The sequence below is a fragment of the Pinus tabuliformis genome, chromosome 6 (genome assembly GCF_031772625.1).
Source record: "Pinus tabuliformis cultivar Carrire ecotype Pingquan chromosome 6, CPIR1, whole genome shotgun sequence".
NCBI lineage: Eukaryota > Viridiplantae > Streptophyta > Pinopsida > Pinales > Pinaceae > Pinus > Pinus tabuliformis.
Window position 1 is genome coordinate 1,126,081,960 of NC_142292.1, and position 22,446 is coordinate 1,126,104,405.

A 22,446-nucleotide genomic window follows, 5' to 3' on the forward strand; every position below is an offset into this window, starting at 1 on the left:
TGGTGGTTGGGTCGAGGGAGTGGTTGTGCATGCGCCTGGTAGCTAAAACCTTCCGTGAGGGGAAATTGTTAGGGTGGGGTTGGTATGGGATGGATGAAGAGTGGTTTAACATGTTGGGATGGCCACCCTAGTCCTCCCGACCATTCCTCGACATGCCCTCGCAGAAGGGTTGGGTGTCTAGGGAATGAAAAACCCCTCCCTCGATTTGAGCCCCATCGAGATCGCAATTTTCCCTGCCAATGGGCATGAGGGTGGCAAAATTATCTCATTTCTTTTCCGTTGAGAGAATTCCTCATCCTCTCATGAGCCACTCCCCTTTTAAGGGAAAAAGAAGTAGTGGGTTTTGTCTTTATTCCTCCCTTTGGATTGTGGGTTTTTTGTGGGACTTGGTCATTTCTTTGTTTTGTGGTGTGTGCTTTGCATACATCCCTCTCTTTAGTGGCCTTGCACCATCGATGTATTTGTGGCACATGGCTTTCTCCAGCATTGAGTGTCGGCCCGTGACAACTCCTCTTTAGAGTTTGATTCTTGACCCCCGTTGACTCTCTCGCTGGAAAGGTTGTTGGGTGTTTTGTACATGGAGTTGTGCAATAGCGTAGTGGGTTTGTTATTAGTTGTCTATTTGTCATTTGAAGCCTTGTGTCAGGTTGTGGGGATGTTTATCTCTCAGTAACATTCTCCAGACACTGCTCTCATCGCCGCCCTTGTCTTTTCTAGTGGTCAAGTTTAGGTTGTGATTTGTTTGCTTGGTTGTTTGATTGTTGTTTGTTATGTTGTAAGCTAGAAAGGGTGTTGTGTCGTAATGTATGTGGGAGGGTGTGAACAGGTGGGATGATTTTTGATTGGGTGCCTTGTTTGATTTCTTTTTGTTTAGCAGACATGTTCTTGGCATGTTGTTGAGCTTCCCTCTTTTCTTTGGATCTTTGTTTCTTTGGTGTTGTTTTCTTCCCTTCTTCCTTTTTCCCCTAACTTTATGGAGAAGAGGTGGGATTCTTGTGGATTGGTGTTCAGGAAGGACGAAAAGTGGTTTGAGTTCCTAAGGTAGCCACCCTAGTCCTTCTTGATCACTGTCCCTTGCAGTTCCCCCCTTTTTGCGAAGGCACGGGGTTTGGGAGGCTTGTTCTCTATTTGAGCCTCCCCTTATGAGCCAATAGCCATGTTTGATATCTCTTGCTTTCATGTTGTTTTCTTCCCTTTTTTGCTTTTGGCCCCTAGATTTATGGAGAAAAGGTAGGATTACTGTGGATTGGTGTTCAGGAAGGACGAAAAGAAGTGCAAGTTCTAGGGGTGACCACCCTAGTCCATCTCGATCATCGTTCCCTGTAGTTCCCCCATTTTTGTGAAGGCACAGGGTTGGTGAAGCTTGTTCTCTATTTGAGCCTCCCCTTGTGAGCTAGTAGACACATTTGATATCTCTCTTTATTTCATGCTATTTTCTTTCCTTCTTCCTTTTGGCCCCTAGCTTTACGGAGAAAAGGTGGGATTGTTGTGGATTGGTGTTTGGGAAGGACAAAAAGTAGTGTGAGTTCCCATGGTGGCCACCCTAGTCCTTCTCGATCGTCGTCCCCTACAGTTCCCCCCTTTTTGAAAAGACACGGGGTTGGGGAAAATTGTTCTTTATTTGAAGCCTCCCCTTGTGAACCAGTAGCCATGGTTGATATCCCTTTCTTTCATGTTGTTTTCTTCCCTTCTTCCTTCTGGCCCCTAGCTTTACAGAGAAAAGGTGGGATTGTTGTAGATTGATGTTCGGGAAGGGAAAAATGCAATGCGAGCTCCCAGGGTGGCCACCCTAGTCCTTCTCGATCATTGTTCCCTTCAATTCCCCCCTTTTTGTGAAGGCACGGGGCTTGGGAGGCTTGTGCTTTGTTTGAGCCTCCCCTTGTGAGCCGGTAGCCACGTTTGATCTCTATTTCTTTCACATTGTTTTCTTCCCTTCTTCCTTTTGGTCCCTAGCCTTACAGAGAAAAGGGGGAATTGTTGTGGGCTGCTATTTGGGAAGGATTAAAAGTAGTGAAAGCTCCCAGGGTGACCACCCTAGTCCTTCTCAATTGTTGTTCCATGCATTTTCCCCCTTTTTACGAGGGCATGAGACTTAGGGAGATTTTTCTCTGATTGAGCCTCCTCCTGTGAGGGAGGTAGGTGTCACACAGAATCAGTCAAAAGTGCGGACACAACCGACCTTCCTAGAAGTCTAAGACATTCTAATGACAAACAAAACAAACTAGAGCTATCCTTCTCTAAACATGCATTATGATATGAGAAATCAAGTGTTTCGTTCTTACCTTTGTCCAAACGCTGTTGTAGAAGTCCAAGCTTTGTTGATCTGGATGAGCTCCTCCTTTTCTCCAAAACCTGCAATCACCAACAGTCAAACAATTAAATAGCACCTGATTATAACATAAAACAAAGCATATCCAACATATAGACCAAGGAGTACATGAAATAAATCATAAACAACAAGTTATTGAGAAGAATGGACCAATTTGCATTAAGGGTAATCAAAAGGAACCATTACAAACTGAGCCTTGGTGTTGTGCAAGCTCCTTCCAGGGTCCACAAGAGTCTTCCTCTACTTTGACAAAGCTCACCCACTTCCAAATAGAAGAAGCAAAGATGGCAATCTCTCCTCACAAGCTTCTAAATGGGAGTCCTAATTCCTGCAGCATTTACCCTTAGAAATGCATAACTTTCAACCTCTCTCCTTCTGGCCCAATGCCTATATTTATAGTGCTCAAGAGGAAGTTAATCAGGTCCACCATCAATGGGATAGTCCCCTCTTTGGGTGGGATAGCTCCCTTATTGATGGGATAAGTTCCTCATTGCTAGGGGTGCATGAACCATCTGGAGGCGCTTCATACACGTCAAACAACCTTCTAGAATGCTCTAGAAATGACCACAAGTAAGTTTTTGAAGATAAAACTTGTGCATTTTAACCTTTTCAGAGGGACGCACCTGACCCTTTAGATACAGAGCGTCCTTGGACGCAGACATCATGAACATTAGGTGCGTACCCGCAGGCAAGGTTGAGAGAACCTGCGTACCCAGAGATAAACATATTTATAAAGACTTTCTCTCTTTCTTGGAGTTTGACATGGATAGCAGAGGTATAAGACTTGCTTAAGAGGGAAGTATGACTGTTGATAGAGCCGTACCAACTGTAAATAGCCATGGTGACATTTTTTAGTGTAACAGATTGCCCCCTAAAGTGTGAAGCCTGGAATAGATTAGGGTTTTGTATTATCTAGGAAGGGTGAAGCGCTTTATCATTTCAAGGATTATCTCGTGGAGAGCCTGGTCAGAACCTGCAATTTTCAACACAAAATACATGTATAAGATTATATCGTCACTGAGGTAGGCATCCCCATACTCAGATCAAAACTTTAACTAACAGACTAACTACTCTGATACAGGAATGATCTTGTAGTACATCATAATCATAGACTTTTGTAGACACAGTATGGGCGCAGCCATCTGTTTATGATTAGTCTACTTAGATAATGAATACAAAACTCCTCGCAGCCTGGATGGTAAAGACTCGATCCAGGGTCTTCATTCCTACTTCTCGAATTGGTACGATTCTAGCCATGAGAATAAATGAGTCGATGTCGAACATGGTAGAAACCACTCGATTACCAGTCAATGATGTAAACTGTTAACAAGTGTGAGAGAGACCACCAGTAATGTCAATGGTTCTCAAAGTACCCAGTACAATCCATGAGATGTGAATGAATGAGTTGACGTCGAACATTTCACGGAATCCTTCGATCGAAAGTCAATGATGTAAACTGACGTCAAAGGCGAGAAACCTGCCATTGATGCATGCAGACTTCAAGGTACTGACGATTTCTAAGTCATCTCTCTAGATAATGTGCTAATGTCGATAGAAAGTGACCCGTTGTAGGAAAGCCCACAACACGAAATCATTGTTCAAGTTGAAGAAACGTTGCTGTAAGGACTGACTCAGGGATTGTCAAATGGATGACAAGTATTTTGCAGATAAAAGTTTTGTTTGCAGACCTCTTGAACACATAATGACACGACAGATGGTTTGGTGCTAAATAACTCAAAGTTAATCCCCGGAACCCGGCTGAAGAGTTTCAAAGTGGTTTGATCAACTGTGAGGTAAAGAATTTCCCAACCCAGGTGAATGAAAAGTGTCGTGTTCAAGAGTGGTAGTAAAGCTTCTTCTGAGACAAAAGGTAACAAATAGGCTCATTCTTCTCTCTTTTCCCCCACCATTTCTGGTAAGTACCTCTTTATTTTTAACAAGCTTGAGGAGGATAACATATGCTTGATTATAAGCTCATCCTTCGGATGAGTCCAACCTAGTTTTGATTCGAACCCTAGGAAGGAGTGGTTCGTTCCTATTTGTAATTGAACAGGTCCTTTACTGTGAAATGTTTAACGAGCCCAGTATAGGAGAAACTCGGCGTTTTTCAATTTTAGAGAGTCTGAAAAACTTAAGAAGACTCCAAGTTGAACTTTTTCGTAGATTTGTGTCCCTCAAGCCCGAAAAAGTATAAAATAATACCTGGGGGAACCCCTTGATCTTGCGACCAAGGAGTAATTTCATGATTAGTGCCACTGACCTGAAAAGTAAAAAGCGATCAAGGACACGTCGTTTTATTTCCATATCGAGTTTGAAATGACAAAAACGCGACAATCTTTTCCTGATTTTACGGTCAGAAAAGAGCTATAAGGGGAACGTCTTTTAATTCCGTTTTAACGAGTGTAAAAGAAACGATCGACAATTTTTTCATTTTTTAGGAGTCAGAAAAGGGCTTAAAAGATGACTCTGATATTTTTGTTCGTGAAAAATGACAATTTTCCCCTAAATCCCTTTGTCCTGCACAAAAACGACACATTACTCATACCTGTTTAAGATAGGCAAAATTTCATTGAAAAACATCCTTTCATGGTGAAAAATGAAGAAATTCATTCAAAAAACCTATAAAAAGACTTTTGACAATATCATGTTTACCATTTTACTGTTGAGGTTGAGAAAAGGGCTTTTGGCAAAAAACTTCCCGTGGTCACTGCGGAAAATCCGACCGTCAGAATCGAACGCCGTCTCCTCCAGGTATTTCACAACATCCTCCTTGTCAATTTCATCCATTTAGAAATTTATTTTAGGTTTCATTTTTTATTTTTGGGGGGTTTTGGGTTTTGAAAACCGCTTCGCGGGGGACGCAGGTTCCCTAAAGGCTGGCTTGCATCCCTCGACTTTTTCCTACACAGGGAAAAGGTCGGGGGACGCAGGCTACCTTCAGGCCACCTGCGTCCCGGCGCACTGTGTGCCAAATGCGGGGTGCGTCCTCGCAAAACGCGGATTTTGAAACCCCAAGCTCCCAAATTAACCATTGAATTTACCCAAATTTTATTTTAATGCCTGTTTGTTCATGTGTAGGGCACTTATCATGCTGGATTGGAGAGAAAGAGAGCATGAGGAGGTTGATGAAGCTGCAATCAATCATCAACCTTCCCTCGATGCCCTAAGAGGATGTGGATTATACAAATACTGGGCCATACCTGGCATGAGAGCTCAGGTAAGATTCTTGGAGTGGCTGGTCGAGAGATGGAACGTTCAAGAGCAATGCTTTTATATCGGGGGGCAACAGCTCGAGATAGAGCCCTCTGATATCTACTTTCTCACTGGCTTGCCGAATAGAGGCGAGCAACTCAATCTAGCCGGGACTAGGCCGGGTGGCCAATCCCTTGATAGTCTCCGAGCAGATTGGTGCCTACCTGATCGACACCATGCGAAAGGCATAGAGATCAAATACATCTCTCGGCGTGAACTCATGGTCTTAGCTTTCACTGTGACCAGGATTTGTGGCTCAGCCACTTTACATATTGCCACTGGGTCCCAAATGCGGATGGCAATTGACTGTCTCCAAGGCACCATCTTCAACTGGTGTGATGCGGTGTCGGCTAACTTGAAAGCTCAACTGACCAGGGCAAAGACCGGGAAACTAAAGACCTTTGGATATGGGCCTATAGTCGTGAGCTTTACCCTAGAGAGAATTCCGATGCTGATCCCTCAGCATCTCACTGTTGATATTTTGGGTCCTCGGGAGCCAAAGCTGATACGATGGGTTATGGTGATGGCCCGACATCCGGACGAGGGTGCGGCAGTTGTTCGATTCACTGACAGTTATTTTCACTGGTTAGAGGACCAGGTGTTTGCGATTCAGGACTTTTCGTATGCCGGAGTAGATTTTCGAGGTGATCCGGACATGGTTCTTCCACAGGGAGAACAATGGGACGACAGAGATACTTTATTTTTCATGAGTTTTCAAATTATGTATTTTTTTTTTATATATATATATCGTCTCAAAACTGACAGTAAACTTTTCAAAATGCAAATGTTGGTCCACAGCGTCCAGCCAACCTCCAGCCTTTTGAGAGGAGACATCCAGTTGCACCGGTACCGACCCCACAGGACGCGGCGGCTGCAGAGGTACTAGCTGAGTTGGAGCATGATCTACAGCGTCTGACGGCGGATATACCTGAGACTACTATGGATGATATTCCTATCAGACTTCAGCGCTATGTAGTCATGGTCCCTGGACCGTTTAGGAGATTTTTGCGCAAGGTAGCCCGTGCAGTGGTGTCGTACAGGGAGCACCACCAGTGATTGGCTAGTCACTTTGTAGACACATGTGACATTTTTGACTTTTTTGTACCCTATCATTTTTGCCGATCATAAGGTGTTTTTCAACCTATGATCGAAGACGATGTATATTTTTTGACACACTCCTATCTATATATATATCACTATTACCGGCTTATCTTGTTTAACATGTATGATGAAATGTTTTTAAATTTACTTGCATGATTATTGTAAATGTCTGTCCAACACTCGAGAAGCAATTGCATCTGCTAATGTATTTAAGGACCTTGGAATATGCTGATATTCAATGTAATCAAATTCACGTTCCAAGAGACGCACTCTCAAAAACAACCTTAATAACACAGGATTCCTAATGGCATAAACTCTATTAAGCTGTAATACAACAAGTTCAGAATCTAACCTCACTATCAAACGTCGAATTCCAAATGAAATAGATTCGGATAATAATTCAACCACTGCACTGTATTCTGCAATGTTATTCGTTGTTTAACTGAGGCTTACCCCATGCATAGAAACTAACTCATCAGAGGGTGAATAGATAACCCAAGCTGCGGAAGAAATATTCCGTGTACTACGACAAGCACCATCAGCAAATCCAATGTATGTTTGGAGAGGCGTCGACATCTGCAATATCAAGAGCAAAACCAAGATAAGCCAGAATAACGACGAAAAAACACACTCACTAAGCTAAGCACACTGACTAACTAACAATCACACTAGCTAGAAAGAAAACCTAACCCAACTAAAAATCCTCCATACCCACCATTTAAGCATAATACCTCTTTAAGTAAAGTCCATTTCTGGGTTTACCCAAAGAGTCCCCATCAAAATCTACCAGCTCATAAGCCCCTTTTGCTAGCTTTCGCTTTACAATATAGGGTCCATGCCACATAGGAACGAATTTTCCAGCACCTAGCTTATCGTTAGCTTGATCATATAAAAGCACTAGGTCTCCCTCCGAAAAACTTCGAGGGGTCACATTTCTGTCATACTGAGCTTTCATTCGCTTTGCGTGAGTCTCGATTGCCAATGCAGCATCACGTCGAGTCTCATCTAATTTAGCTAAGTACAATAAACGTTTCTCCTCTTCGGAAGTAGCTGGGAGTAATTCGACAGCCATTTGAAGTGATGGGATTTCGCATTCAATGGGTAACACAGCTTCCAAACCATAAACTAGCTGGAAAGGAGTGAACCCTGTTGAGGTTTTTACTGAGGTTCGGTATGCCCATAGCGCCGAAAATAACATGTTGTGCCAATTCGACCGATGAATACCAATAGTTCGTCAGATCATGATAACCAGAACTTTGTTGATAGATTCAACCAAACCGTTGGCTTGCGGATAATAAGGAGTAGAGCTGTCGTGGCGCAAACCAAGCTGGCTTGTAAGCTCAGTCATCATGATGTTTCGAAAATGGCTCCCATGGTCAGTAATGATTTCTTGTGGGACACCAAACCTAGTTATAATATGATTGAATATGAAAATTGCAGTTGTTTTGCCGCTTGCGTCGAATGTAGGCATCGCCTCGGCCCATTTAGTGAAATAATCAACCGCGAGGATGATATACGCATGCCCCCCGGCCGAGTGAGGGTTACAAGTAATAAAGTCGATACCCCATTTGGCGAATGGACCAACGGCAATTATAGGGTGGAGAGGAGCAGGTGGTGCGTGCATCTTTCGATCAAACACTTGGCAGTTGTGGCACTTCCTGACTGCAATGATACAATCCTTAAACATAGATGGCCAGAAGTAACTAGCGCGCAACACCTTCTGAGCTGTGGCATACCCAGACATATGACCGCCAAATGCTCCAGAGTGACAATCATTCAAAACCCTCTCAGCCTCTTCGTGAGTTAGACAACGTCGAAAAACTAAGTCGGCCCCCCGGCGATAAAGTGTATCTCCAATAATTTTGTATTGCTGGGATTGAAACCAAATTTTTTGACGTTCCACCTTTGAAGCTTCAGGCCGAAAGGTTTAGGTTTGGAGATAGATGATTATATCCCCGTACCACGGATCTAAAGTACTGATAAGAAACAAAGATTCGTCCGCAATGGACTCCTCCGCCACAGTCTCTGTGTCAGTACGCAGGAATTCACACATCAACTCCGCAAAAACTAAGGATTTCTTAGACTTGGACTTCTCGAACTCCAAGTCGAACTCTTGCAGGATAACGATCCATTTAGAGTACTTGCCCCCTAGCAGTTGTTTTGTCAAAATTTAAATCATAGGGTTGCAATCCTAAATAACTGTAGTTTTACGGAGAAGAATGTAGTGACGAAAACGCTGGACAGCTTGAACGGCTACCAGGGCCAATTTCTCCACATGTGAATATTTTAGCTCAGTGGGATTTAAGGTCCTACTGAGATAATATATCACATGCTCCGCTCCAAATTCATCTTCTTGAACTAACACCATTCCAATGGTGGAATGTGAAGCTGCGAGGTATAAGAAGTAATCTTGGTTGTAGTTGGGAGGATGCAACAACGGTGCATGGGTCAACGCGTGTTTAAGTGCATCAAAAGATTGTTGGGCAATCTCGTCCCAAAAGAATTGAACGTTCTGTTTCAACAACCGTGTAAAACCTTTAGTGACCTCGGCATAGTTTGGGATGAATCGGCGTAAAAAGTTTGCTTTCCCTTGCAAACTTTGGAGTTGGCGCAAACTCGAAGGAGGAGGCAATTTGATGATAGCCTCGACTTTCGAGGGATCGACGCGAATGCCGGATTTTGAAACAACAAATCCCAGCAATCGACCTGTTTCTATACAGAAAACAAACTTGTGGGGATTCAACCGAATTCGATAATGCCTACACCTCATAAAGATTGCTCGTAGGTGGACAAGGTGATCAGCTCGACGTAAAGAATGAGCAGGCAAATCATCGAGATACGGTTGCACAATGTTCTTGATGTCGTGAAATGCGTAAGACATCGCCCGTTGAAAAGTGGCCCCGGCATTCTTAAGCCCAAAAGGTAATTTGAAATAAGCAAATGTCCCCCATGGACAAATGAATGCCATTTTTGGTTGGTCGGCAGGTAGAATATTGATTTGATTATAGCCCGAAAAACCATCCATGAAGGAAAACATTTCACTTCCGGCACAATCATCAATAATTTGATCGATATAAGGCGTAGGATAGTTGTCTTTTGGACAAGCTCGATTGATATCCCTATAGTCGATACAGATTCTTATTGTTCCTTGTTTCTTATTGACCGGAACAATATTCGATACCCAATCCGTTAACAGGATCGAATAAATGAAACCTGCTTTCAACAGCTTTTCGACTTCTGCTTTAATCGCAGCCGCTTTTCGAGGGTGAATCTGACGCAACCATTGTCGTACGGGTTTAGCATCCGGGTAGGTCTTTATTTCATGAACAACAATGGCAGGATCGATTCCCGGCATTTCCTCGTAAGACCAGGCAAACACATCGCGGAATTCTTGGAATAGGGCCTTGTAAGTTTCGATTTCTTCTTTTGTACATGCGGCACCTATATGAATGTTCTCCTCAATTCCGGGCTTCACTGAATCAGAATGTTTCGTTGGATCCTGAGCATCTTTGACATATTCAGCGGTAAAGATAGATGAAAAATCATTTTCAAATGCATCATCCTTAGGTAAAAACGAAGATCTGTGATGGAGATCCTCCCATGGTAGATCGCCTACACTTAGGATTTCGCGAAGTTGTTCGTCAGATGACATGGCTTCGGGAAACGCTATCCGTTCTAAGGTTGAGGTGAAAAGTGATTCTTCACTGACCACATTCATTTGGTCGATCTCGGTTGAATGAGAGTCGGTAAAAGACAAGAGAGCTTCATAAGCAATTTCATATGGACTCAAGGGCATAGCATCACCGAATGAGTCTATCTCAGAGTCAGATGGGACGATCCAAGGATCATCATAAATAATGTTTTCTGATGTAATGATATGAATTGTTGCAAATGAAGGTTCTACGCTTAGTGGAGGGAGAGGAAAAGTTCCCAGTAAACCGGAATCCTTAACTAAACCTACACCAACGTCCCTATAAGGGATTGTCGTCTTACCGACATGATGGACACTCTCTGAAGAGGCTAGGTCGGACGAAAAGTATGTCAGCTGATCAATAGTCACGATCTTACCGTTATGTGGAAACTTAATTACTCTGAAGACCGATGAAACGACCGCTGTCATAGCATATGACCAACTTCGACCCAAAAGAAGGTTGTAGTCTAGAGGGGCATCAACCACTTCCACATCCAGACTAACGGTTTTACCTTCTACCCCTATAGGCAATTCCTGTAGAATACCAAACGAACGGAACCCACGGCCATCAAAGGCCTTAAGGATGGTGGGGGATTGGTTCAACGAAGGAGAACCAAGGGATCTCCAACATTGAATCGACATAATACACGTAGAAGCTCCCTCATCAATCACAGTCCTATGAATAGGCCTGTTTTTTACTATCACTGGAATTTGGAAAGCCATTTGATGGGGGAGACGCGGTGTACTATTTTCTAGATCGAAGATTATTAGATTCGGGTCCTGAACATCAACAGCTCCTATAGCCGACAAAAGCAATTTTCGTTGTGCTGGGCATGATTGCAGCACTTCTAATGCCAACATTGCGGAGGGTGAAACAGCTAAGTCCTCAAAAATGTTGTAATTCTGGGCCACTCTCGCATGTGGATTGAAAGCAGACCTTCGAAGTACACCCTTGGCAGGGGGTTTAATTACTAAGTCCGGGTTAGGTTTCTCGATCTGTAGTGGATCGGAACCAGGAGCTGAGGTTGACGGGTTAGAGTGAGAAGATTCTGCTTCCTTACCGTCAACAGGATTCTTACTACTGTAATCTTGCGATCGAGTCACAATCCTTACATGTGACATCATCAAAATGGGTTCTTCACTAGCATTCGAGGAAGAACCTATCATCTTATTCTCCTGCTCCGGAAATGGATTTTTTAACACAGCAGGAGTGGGAGAACCTTTGACTATTTTCACAACCTCTACCCGTTGAGGGCAATCTCTCGTAAAATGATCCTCTTCACAAATAAGACAAGGATATCGAGGTTTGCGCTTTTCGTCATTGGTTTCTGACTTTTCTGTTTTCTCCTTCGGAGCCTTGTCTGCTTTAGCCTTCTTCTTTCCTTTCTTCTTTCCGCCGTTTTTTGATTTGGCCGTAGATGACTCTACAGCGTGAATATCGGCGGTAAGTTCAGGAGAAGACTCTCCTGTCGGGGAATCGGGCAAAATGATAATAGGAGTAGTCGAAGCCTTGGAAGACTTCTTCTTGCTCTTTGTATTCACGATACCAATCATACCATCAGCGACATGAGATCCCAAAGGAGTAGCAGCGATTTGATTCGACTTTGGAAGATACAAAATCTTCTCGTGTAATGTACCCGACTGAGTGTAAACTAACTCAAGGTATTGCGCCTGAGCAATGACTTGCTCCTCAGTAACTACTCCGGCCTTAGCTACATCTTCAGTAATTATTGGTAATAATGATTTAACAAACCATTCAGCTAAGATTTGGTCCAGGATAAAAACTTTCACTAGCCTTCTTCGACGTCTCCACTCATGAATGTGATCGGAAATATACGTGGAGGTTGATTGCTTTAGTGAAGTTAATAACTCCGTGTCGTTATCGTATCTGACCGGCAACTGAAAGTGAGTTAAGAATGAGGTAGCTAACTGGCTAAAATTGTAAAAAGAGGCCCGTGGTAACTCAATGTACCACTTGGCTGCGAGACCAATGAGTGTACGCTGGAAAAGACGTAAGTGGATCGAATCATCCGAGATAGAATTTGAAGCACACCAGAGGTGGTAAGTCATCACGTGATTGGACGGATCCTCTCCAGACTTACCTTCGAACTTGGGTATATCGTTGGGCAACTTATTTGGCATTGACGACCAGAACGAAAGATATTGAATTGGATCATTCGTTAGGCGCGTCAAGTCTGGTAAATCTAAAGTTGCGATAAACGGTAACTGCTGGTTAGGATCTCTAAAACTCTGGGTCACAATACCGGCCCCAGGAGGAGGATATCTAGGATAACTAGGAACAGGAGTCGCATTTGGGATATTATATCCTCCTGGAAAACCAGGATTAACCAGACCGTACTGGGGTTGCTGAGGTTTTTGATAAGTGTACCCAGGATACGGTTGATACTGGTAAACTGGTTGTTGGACAGCTTGCCCAGGTTGGTACTGTCCCTGGTACGGAGGTTGAACAAATTGAGGTTGAGTAGTGACAACCGTACTTATACCAGGCTGGCCTACAGGCATCTGGACCGTGGTTTGAATCGTAGATCCAGACAACGGTAAAGATGTCTGAGGAGTGGTTACAGAGACAGTAGAAACCGGAGTCATCGATACTCCAGAAGTAAGTATGGTAGATGTGGTGGTAGTTGCAGCAGCCGTTTGAGATGGAGTACTAGGTTCAATTGGCGGCTGAGTAACTACCGAAGTTACAGAGGTTTGAACACTTGACTGGACAGGTTGCGGTTGCTGGGGTGGACCAGAAACTACAGGTTGTCCAGCTTGAGGTACCGACTGTATACTTGGCTGCAACACCTGTTGACCCTGTGACGAATCCCACACTAACATTCCAGGGTATTGACCCATAACAGGTTGAGGATACTGAGACCCATAGCCGGATTGAGGATAGGATTGATAACTGTAAGGTGCAGTTCCCATACCTTGACCATATGATTGACTTTGAGATGGTTGATAACCTTGACCTGAGTATTGACCTTGAGGTTGATAACCTTGAGGTAAATACGGGTACTGGGGTTGACCTTGACCTTGAGGTTGGTATCCTTGAGGTTGATACCCTTGGGGTTGATACCCTTGGGGTTGCCATCCTTGAGGTTGCCATCCTTGAGGTTGATATTGATACTGAGGTTGACCTTGGGGTACATATTGAGGCTGGGGTTGACCTTGAGGTATGTATTGCCCCATAGGAGTGTACTGACCTTGAGGTTGCCCCCCAGACATGAATGAAGTACCTTGAAGTTGCCCCCCAGGCATTAACTGAGGCTGCCCCCCAGGCGGTAATTGGCCACCTTGAGGTTGGGAAACGGGAACTGAACCTGACATCATGTAAATGTCTCCTACACCCAATGGTACATTACCACTGTTTCCAACTAATAACTCATGATCAACGGGTTGAGGAGATGCTCCTGCAAAGGTACCAGAAAGAGATTGATACCCAGTAGGAACAGAAGGACCGCCATGTAAAAAAGATTCAGGACTTTGTGTAAACATGGACGACTGACCAGACATATCTACAGGAGTATGAATACCTCCAGGTGGAAAAGGAGTACGAGGTGTAGAAAAACCTAGCCCAAAGTTGTCTAGATAATTGGTTAACGAAAGGTACCAAGTAGTACTTCTAGGAGGACTGTAAAAGATAGATTCACGCTCCCTTAGATCAAGGGTAAGTTGATCTTCAGGATCAGAGACGCCTATTTCTTCCTCTGGAACAAGTTCTTCAATAGCAATCAAACAAGTAGGAAGATTTTCGGTGATAATTCTTTCTATTCTCGGTGAATCAGGAACACTAGAAGTCAGAGTAACAGGTTCAGATATTTCTGGTTCTTCGCCTGTATCACTAGACGAAAAACTACCAACAAGCTCAGAAACTGTAATAGCTTCGGGATTATAACCTGTCTCTAAGCCTTGGTAATCTGAATGGACTACCAAGGAAGATTCTCCTTCTTCAGGTGAACCTACTCTACTGCCACTAGGAGGAGTTACAAGGACCTTCAAACCTTCTAGATGACTGGACTCGTCTCGAGGAGGTTCACCCCTAAGTCTACGAGATCTTCTCAACAATTCGGCCACAGAAACAACTTCAGGAGACTGGCCCCGAAGTCTACGGGACTGTCTCGGTAATTCCACCACAGCTAAAAACTTTTAACTACTACACACGAAAACAAAGTAAAAATTTCAAATCAAACCACCTAAAGTCTCTAAAGAACCAAACAAATTTGAAGCAATCGCCTAAAGAATCTAGGGCGTCAAACCAAAAACAAACAGTAGCCTTCCAGACCGAAAGCGCTAGTTGGTGATGAAGCCCAACCTCGCTGGATTCGGTACAGAAGTGGCGGGTGGAACAGTTACCCCGGCAACCTGCTTAATGAATAGATTGGACCAAGTTCCTCCACTTTAACCGTCTCGAGTGAAGTGAACCCCCCAAAAAATCCAAGTGAGTCTAGCCGACGTCTGCTCCAGGTACAGTGGGATCTTCCCTCCACCGTCACCTCGGTAGAATCCTAAAGATAATGGTCACTAAGGTTACCAACCGCAACAAATGCACCTGGGGGAACAGTCTAAACTCCGACAGCACGCAAGGGCAGAGTAGCAAGCTCAATCCCCTTACCGGCTCCTTGACAATAATCCAAGGTTTACCGACAAGTGACCCCTGGATCCTCGACAATGGTTAATCCGAGGTTTACCGTTTGTAATACGTGCGTGTCTGGCGTCGTTCCCAACGAGGGGGGATTGATCCCCTCACTGGTTCAGACACGAGCTCGTGCTTCTCCTTTAAGAGGAGCTTTCCCAGAGTACAAGTGAGACAATTGGATTTATTCTATCACAAGATAAGCTACTTGTTTGGTTTTGTTGTCTTGGAGAGTTGATTACTCACCTACTCCAAGACACTAGCCTGATCTAAATTGGTGTTTCAGAGCCCTAGTAAATAAAAGTTACTACTTCGATTTTACTTTAAGCGTTACTTTTATGGTTTTCCTTTAAAGACAAAAGGTAGTGGAAGTGAAACCAATGGTGTGTAGACTCGACTCCAACCACTACAAAGATGCACCTAAGATGATTTACTCTACTTTCCTTTTTCAATGAAATTCTTAACTTAGAGAGTTAAGAGAATGCAAATTTTAGAGAAAACAACTTCCTTAGAAAAGACAATCAAAGAAACAATTCTCTTTTTCTTTTCAAGCACACAAACATAACCACTCTTTACTTGCACGAAAAACTCTTTTTCTTTCAAAACTTTTCAAAGCTACTTGAAACAAAACTTTTCAAAGGAGATGTTTTTGTATTTTCTCTTTTAAATAAAGCATATAAACCTATCTTAACAAAAAACAATCTCAAAAAACTATAAAATCTATGAAAACTTGACTCACAAGCAAATCAAAAGAGAAATTACTCTAACCAAATCTAACAAGGCAAAAGCTCACAAAGATGATTCTAGGTTGTTTTACTTGATCTAAATCAAATCAAGGACTAGCTAATGCAGAATCAAAAGACTAGTCAAAACAAAACTCAAATCTTTTTGTTCTTTTTGTAAAATGGAATTCAAGACTTAAACAACAAGCACTTCGAAATTGGCCCAAGAGACAACTCAATGGTAAGTTACTCTCACAGGTAGACTTTATGACAGGTCTGACTTCTTAGAATGCTGACAAAACCAAAGAGATCTAAGGCTTGACAACTCCTACCGCCAAAGTCACTACAAGACCTACTCAAAATCAAACCCTAGGGCTTATACTTCGACGAAATCCACTAAAACACTCAATGCTATCGAAACAAGTTCAGGTGAATATTTTTGACAAGGGACTAATGAATCTGGGCAAAAACAACTAAGAAAAAACAAAATCTAAGAGCAAAAAATGCAAAAAATGGAATTTTTTCAAATTTTAGCAGGGGACGCAGGCAACCCGTTAGCACAGGTGCGGGCCCGCTCCGTGCACACAGCAAAAGTGCGTCCAGGGACGCATTGTGCAGCACTCAGAGGGTGCGTCCTACTGAAAAACTCAAGAAAAACCAAAATAAAACTAATCCTAAGCTAACCCACCCAGAGACAAAGTCACAGAGCCAAAACCAGAAAAATAAACCAATTTTCTCAAAGCAAAGTTCACACAAAGGAAAAGACTTTTCTCATCAATGGAATCCCCAGTATGGTCGCCAATTTGTCACATGGAATCAGTCAAAAGTGCGGACACAACCGACCTTCCTAGAAGTCTAAGACATTCTAATGACAAACAAAACAAACTAGAGCTATCCTTTTCTAAACATGCATTATGATATGAGAAATCAAGTGTTTCGTTCTTACCTTTGTCCAAACGCTGTTGTAGAAGTCCAAGCTTTGTTGATCTGGATGAGCTCCTCCTTTTCTCCAAAACCTGCAATCACCAACAGTCAAACAATTAAATAGCACCTGATTATAACATAAAACAAAGCATATTCAACATATAGACCAAGGAGTACATGAAATAACTCATAAACAACAAGTTATTGAGAAGAATGGACCAATTTGCATTAAGGGTAATCAAAAGGAACCATTACAACCTGAGCCTTGGTGTTGTGCAAGCTCCTTCCAGGGTCCACAAGAGTCTTCCTCTACTTTGACAAAGCTCACCCACTTCCAAATAGAAGAAGCAAAGATGGCAATCTCTCCTCACAAGCTTCTAAATGGGAGTCCTAATTCCTGCAGCATTTACCCTTAGAAATGTATAACTTTCAACCTCTCTCCTTCTGGCCCAATGCCTGTATTTATAGTGCTCAAGAGGAAGTTAATCAGGTCCACCATCAATGGGATAGTCCCCTCTTTGGGTGGGATAGCTCCCTTATTGATGGGATAAGTTCCTCATTGCTAGGGGTGCATGAACCATCTGGAGGCGCTTCATACACGTCAAACAACCTTCTAGAATGCTCTAGAAATGACCACAAGTAAGTTTTTGAAGATAAAACTTGCGCATTTTAACCTTTTCAGAGGGACGCACCTGACCCTTTAGATACAGAGCGTCCTTGGATGCAGACATCATGAACATTAGGTGCGTACCCGCAGGCAAGGTTGAGAGAACTTGCGTACCCAGAGATAAACATATTTATAAAGACTTTATCTCTTTCTTGGAGTTTGACATGGATAGCAGAGGTATAAGACTTGCTTAAGAGGGAAGTATGACTGTTGATAGAGCCGTACCAACTGTAAATAGCCATGGTGACATTTTTTAGTGTAACAGTAGGCACCTTTGTTTCTCTTTCTTTCTTGTGTTTTTATTCCTTTCCTCCTTTTGGCCCTTATCCTTACATTTGTTGTGGGGGGTGCCCCTATTCAGTGTTATGGCAGATTTTTCAGTAATACGTGGAAACGACTCTCAGCAATGGATATCTCGGCTCTTGTTACAATGAAGAATGTAGTGAAATGCGATACTCAGTGTGAATTGCATAATGCCATGAATCATCGAGTTTTTGAATGCAATTTTCACCCAAGGCCTCGGTTGAGGGCATGTATATCTGGGCGTGACATCCCATTTAAATGTGCTCCTTGTAATATGTTAGGTAGTAGCGAAGCTAGTCGTCCATGCCCAATGTGGTACGATTGGCTGAAATACCTCAAGCGATGTTTCATGGTGTGAATCAATGAGCAGTGATATTGTCCCCTTGGATGGGCAGTCAGCGTTAGCTGATGCGGGCTTTGTGTAGCATTGCTCGGACTTGCTTTGCTCTCTCTTGTCCTCCCATCAAGTAGGGCAGATTTAGCTCCAAATTTGTGACCTCAGCTCAGGTGAGAACACTCACTGAGTTTAAGCATATAATTAAGTTGAGGAAAAGAAACTTACAAGGATTCCCCTAGTAGCGGAGAGCGAACCGGGAAGAGTCCAACATGAAAATTGGGCGACAGCGTCGCTTGAATTGTAGTCTGTAGAAGCGTCCTTAGTGGCAGACCTGGGCCAAGTCCCTTGGAAGGGGGTGCCTAAGAGGCTGACATCCCCACCGAGCCGAGACCCTACCACATCATGAGGCATTGTCGACGAGTTGGGTTGTTTGGGAATGCAGCCCTAATTGGGTGGTAAATTCCGTCCAAGGCTAAATATGGGCGAGAGACCGATAGTGAACAAGTATCGCAAGGGAAAGATGAAAAGGAATTTAAAAAGAGAGTTAAAGAGTGCTTTAAATTTTTGGGAGGGAAGTGAATGGAGGTTGTTGATGCCTCTTGGTCGAATGTGGAATGGCTCAGGTTGGTCTGCTGCTCGACTTGAGGTGCAAACCAACACGGGCTGCTGCATCGTCACAAGATTGGGTGGATTACTGCCTGTCGATTTGCCATTGCAATGGTCAAGGAACGAAGCGTGTGCCCTTGTGGTGGGTCGTGTGCACCTGTGCACGCGAGGCACAAGGAAGCTAATGAGTGAGATCCCCTCTCTGGGGGGGTGCATTGTCGACTAACCTTGAGATTATGCGAAGGGTTCAAGTGTGAGCACACCTTTTGGGACCCAAAAGATGGTGAAATATGCCCAAGCAAGGTGAAGCCAAAGGAAACTCTAGTGGAGGCTCGTAGCGATACTGACATGAAAATCATTCATCTGGCTTGGGTATAGGGTTGAAAGACTAATCGAACCATCTAGTAGCTAGTTTCCTTCGAAGTTTCCCTTAGGATAGCTGGAGCTCACGTGTGAGTTTTATCGGGTAAGGCAAATGATTAGAGGCATTGGGGGCATAACACCCTTGACCTATTCTCAAACTTTAAATAGGTAAGAGGGTGTGGCTACTCTAATGAGCCATGTCGTGGAATAAAGAGCTCGAAGTGGGCCATTTTTTGTAAGCATAACTAGTGATGTGGGATGAACCAAAAGTCGAGTTATGGTGCTGAATTGCATGCTAACCTAGATCCCACAAAGGGTGTTGGTTGATTAAAACAGTACGACGGTGGTCATGGAAGTCGAAATCCTCTAAGGAGTGTGTAACAACCCACCTGCCAAATCAACTAGCCCCAAAAATGGATGGTGCTGAAGTGCGCAACCTATACTTGACCGTCGGAGAAATTGCCTAGCTTCGATGAGTAGGAGGACATGGGGGTCATTGAGAAACCTCGGGTGCGAGTTTGGGTGGATCGGCCCCTAGTGCAGATCTTGGTGGTAGTAGCAAATATTCAAATGAGAACATTGAAGATTGAAGTGGGGAAAGGTTCCATGGGAACAACACTTGGACATGGGCTAGTCGATCCTAAGAGATGGGGAAGCCTTGTATCAAGGGTGCACTCTGCACGAGCATCAAAAGGAATCAGGCTAATATTCCCAAACTGGGACATGGCGGTGGGTGGCAATGTTAGGAAATCTGAAGACGTCATTGGTGGCCCCGTGAAGAGTTATCTTTTATTTTTAATAGCTTGCCCACCCTAGAATTGGTTCACCCAGAGATAGGGTCTAGCAGCTGGAAGAGAACCACACGTCTTGTGGTGTCTGGTGCGCCCTCGGTGGCCCTTGAAAATATGGAGGACCAAGTACCGTTCATGCTTGTTTGTACTCATAACCGCATCAAGTCTCCAAGGCGAACAACCTCTAGTGAATAGAACAATGTAGGTAAGGGAAGTCAACAAAATGGATTTGTAACTACGGGAAAATGATTGGCTCTAAGGACTGGGCCTAGGGGTTTGTGCCCTCAACTCGTGGGCTATTAGCAATCTGCCTGAGCTACTCTTGTAGTGAGGGTGGGCAGTCACGTGCCGATTAGGCTACAGGTGTAGAATGCCCCCTGTCGGGGGCATTTCCCTAAGCATCAAATAGTCGACTCAGAACTGGTACGAACAAAGGGAATCTAACTGTTTAACTAAAACAAAGCATTACGGTGGTCCCTTGGGATGTTTACGCAATGTGATTTCTACCCAGTGCTCTAAATGTCAAAGTGAAGAAATTCAACCAAGCGGGGGTAAACCGCGGGAGTAACTATGACTCTCTTAAGGTAGCCAAATGCCTCGTCATCTAATTAGTGACATGCATGAATGGATTAATGAGATTCCCACTATCCCTATCTACTATCTAGTGAAACCACAGCCAAGGGAATGGGCTTGGCAGAATCAGTGGGGAAAGAAGACCCTGTTGAGCTTGACTCTAGTCCAACTTTGTGAAATGACTTGAGAGGTGTAGAATAAGTGGGAGCCGTTTTCAGCCCAAGTGAAATACCACTACTTTTAACGTTATTTTACTTATTTCATGGGCCGGAGATGGGGCACTACCCCTTTTTTTGGCCTTAAGGTGAATTTCAGCAGGTCAATTTGAGTGGAAGGCATTGTCAGGTGGGGAGTTTGGTTGGTGTGGCACATCTGTTAAAAGATAATGCAGGTGTCCTAAGATGAGCTCAACGAGAACAAAAATCTCATGTGGAACAAAAGGGTAAAAGCTCATTTTATTTTGATTTTCAGTACGAATAAAAAACGTGAAAGCATGGCCTATTGATCCTTCATATTTTTAGAATTTGAAGCTAGAGGTGTCAGAAAAGTTACCACAAGGATAACTGGCTTGTGGCACCCAAGCATTCATAGTGACGTTGCTTTTTGATCCTTTGATGTCAACACTTCCTATCATTGTGACGTAGAATTCACCAAGTGTTGGATTGTTCACCCACCAATAGGGAACGTGAGCTGGGTTTAGACCGTCATGTGACAGGTTAGTTTTACCCTGCTGATGAACGACACCGCAATAGTAATTCAACTTGGTACGAGAGGAACCATTGATTCACACAATTGGTCATCGCGCTTGCTTGAAAAGCTAGTGGCACGAAGCTACCGTGTGTCGAATTATGAGTGAATTCCTCTAAGTTAGAATCCATGCTAGAAGTGATGCATGTCACTCTTCAACTATATCTCGACCCGTAGTAGGGGCATATCTTTGTCACCCCCACGGGCCCGTGTCATTTGCAAACCACGACGGTGAAGCATCTCGGTCGGGGCAGCTTTGAAGTTCAATTCCAAATGGTCATTGAGAAGAATCCTTTGCAAATGAATTAAATATGTGACGGGGTATTGTAAGTGGCAGAGTGGCCTTGCTACCATGATTGATTGAGATTCAGCCCTTGGTCACCTCGATTTAGAGCTTCGCTCTTGTCACAAACAAATCCCAACAACCCTCCCGCTCTTGTGCCTTTGCCTCTTCCTCTAGACAAGAATTTTTTATTGCTTGGGGGCGGGAAATTTGGGGTTTCCATGCCACAATAGAAAAGGCACCGAAGCCAGGGAAAATTGGGGTTTCCATGTCATGCTCCAGTGCCCAAAATTTTTGGATTTCCATGTCGTGCCTTGGTGCCCAACATTTTGGGTTTTCGTGTCGTGCCCCAGCACCCAAAATTTGGGGTTTCCACGTTGCGACGAAAAAGGTGCCCAAGCATGGGAAAAATTGGGGTTTCCATGCCATGCCTCGGTGCCCAAAATTTGGGGTTTCCACCTGGTGCCTAAAATTTGGGGCTTCCATGTCGTGCCAAAAATTTGGGGTTTCCACCTGGTGCCTAAAATTTGGGGCTTCCATGCCGCACCAAAAATTTCGTGTTTCGACCCGACGCCTAAAATTTGGGGGTTCCGCCCGGCGAATTTTTTTTTTGAGGTTTCCATGTTGCACCCAAAATTTGTGGTTTCCACCCGATGCCTAAAATTTGGGGCTTCCTCCTAGTGCAAAAGAAATTGGGGTTTCCATGTTGCGCCACGACCGAAACGGGCGGTGCCCAAGCTTGGGAAAACTTGGGGTTTCCATGTCACGCCCTAGCACCCAAGCCTGGGAAACTTGGGGTTTCCATGTCATGCCATGATCGAAACTAGAAATGCCCAAGCCTGGGGAAACTTGAGGTTTCCATGTCTTGCCCTGGTGCCCAAGCCTGGGAAACTTGGGGTTTCCATGTTATGCCACGACCGAAACTGGCGTCACCTAAGCCTGGGGAAACTCGGGGTTTCTATGTCATGCCCTGGTGCCCAAGCCTGGGAAACTTGGGGTTTCCATGTCATGCCACAACCGAAACTGGTGGTGCCCAAGCCTCGGGAAACTTAGGGTTTCCATGTCCCGCCCTTGATGGAACTGTGGGTTTCCAAATTTTATGGCACGATGGAAAC

The 22,446-nt window shown here is 43.9% G+C and overlaps 2 non-coding genes across 2 annotated transcripts; both read left to right on the top strand.

Annotated features, from left to right (window-relative positions):
• The first annotated feature begins 17,723 nt into the window (after positions 1 to 17,723).
• LOC149262845 (5.8S ribosomal RNA) lies at positions 17,724 to 17,877 on the top strand. Its single transcript, XR_016261435.1, has one exon. It is a non-coding gene; the product is annotated as a 5.8S ribosomal RNA (ribosomal RNA).
• A 247-nt stretch (positions 17,878 to 18,124) lies between these two features.
• On the top strand, positions 18,125 to 21,440 carry LOC149262846 (25S ribosomal RNA). The gene has a single exon (XR_016261388.1). It is a non-coding gene; the product is annotated as a 25S ribosomal RNA (ribosomal RNA).
• The last annotated feature ends 1,006 nt before the right edge of the window (positions 21,441 to 22,446 follow it).